Source organism: Bison bison, unplaced genomic scaffold, assembly GCF_000754665.1.
Source record: "Bison bison bison isolate TAMUID 2011002044 unplaced genomic scaffold, Bison_UMD1.0 scf7180017864353, whole genome shotgun sequence".
Classification (NCBI taxonomy): domain Eukaryota; kingdom Metazoa; phylum Chordata; class Mammalia; order Artiodactyla; family Bovidae; genus Bison; species Bison bison.
Genome location: NW_011494925.1, coordinates 3,942,858 through 3,944,617, shown reverse-complemented (window position 1 = coordinate 3,944,617; position 1,760 = coordinate 3,942,858).

Here is a 1,760-nt window from a genome sequence, read left to right as displayed (position 1 = left end):
CCGGGAAGGGGGGGGGGGGGTCCTGGGATCGGTCAGATGTCACTGCCTTGATCAGGTATATGGCAAAGGCAAGTTATGTGAGAGATGGTGAAGGTCACTGGTCAGATGATTTTGAGTTCATCTAAAGGGAGATGATCCCTGGTGGGCCTGGCCTAAGCAGGTGAAGGCGATCCCTAAAAAAGACACAATGGAGATACTCTCCCGCTGGCTGGAAGAAGCAAGTGGCTGTATTGTGGAGGGGCCATTCAGCAGAGACCGTGGCGGGGGGTGGCCTTTACTGGCTGGGGCATCAGTCCTACAAGGCAAGGGACTGATTTATGCCAATAGCCAAAGGGTGAATGTTTCTAGAACACAAACTAAGCATCACCCAAATTCCCCCAAACAAGCCATCATAGCAGCCCAGCACCTGACGTGGCAGCATCGTGTCCCTCCAGAGCCGAGCCTCGCTGGGCTCCCTTCAGTTCAACCCAGCAGAAGGAAGGGGAGCGTCCTCCCTGCCTGGAGATGGCCCTGCCACTGCTGGCTGCACCTTCCAGCCCCCTCCTCCACGGGCACTCCCTCCCGTACCCTTGTTCCAGTCTGAGGGGAGGAGTTTGGACCTGGGTCAGGACTCACAGAGCATCGGGGTTTCAGGGGCTTCTGTGGAGCAGAGCAGGGAGACTCCAGCCCCTGGTCCCCAGGAAGCTGTTCTTTGGAAGACTGCAGAGCCCAATGCCCAGGAAACCAAACAGGAATCCCTTGGAGCTCATGGTGAAGGGCTGGGGGTTCTTCTTGCTTCTACTGAGTCCCCTAAAGTCTGCCTAATCCCTCCCACACATCAACCTGTTCCCCTGTGGGGAGGGAAGCCAGTGAGGCCCGAGGTCCATAGATTAACAAACATCATTCACTGGCCAAGCTACCTCTCTGCATATCCGCCCTGGAAACCTGCACGGTGAGCAGGTTTCACACGGATGTAGCACACCAACCACACGGCTATTCGGGTCGGCCTTGCACAGCCAACCCAACCCTCCCACAGCGTGTCTCCTGCCTGCCCCGACCCCTTTCTCTCTCTCTCCAACTCAGACTCTACTAATGCTCACATTGTAGGTGTTCCAGCAATCAGATTTTTTTTTTTAGAAATTCACATTTCTTTTTATTTTTTTTAATTTTTATTTATTTATTCTGATATAAACCATTTAAAAAATCTTTACTGAATTTGCTACAATATTGCCCTGTTTATATGTTTTGAGTTTTGGGCCATGAGGCATGGGAGAATCTCAGCTCCCTGACCAGGGATCAAACCCACAGCCCCTCCCAGGGAAGGTGGAGTCCTAACTGCTGGACCACGAGGGAAAGTCCAGGCAGCAACCAGATCTCAACTGAGCTGCTTTGGTGCTAATGGACAAGGATGTGCTTGGAGTTGTAACATTTCCACGAAGCAGGGAAGGTTTCACTCTCCCAACGCAGACACGTGATTCATCTCATCAACCTACCAGTGTGTTTGCCTATCTGCCAGTTTAAAAGAGGTGCTTGAACAAATTTTGGTATTTCTGTGAAGGAGAGAGGATGGCTGTCTAATAAGAAATATTTATAATTGAGCGAATCGAACAATAACACTGGTAGCATTGAGCACGGGGTGAGGCACATTTTGTGTGCTGTTGCAACTTTGATGAAAAAGCAGTTGAGGTTAATAAACCATTCTGATCTTCAGCCTTTGAATCCCCTGCTATTTTACATCTGCACAATGCCAATGAAGCCCTGACGAGGGATGGATGGATGTC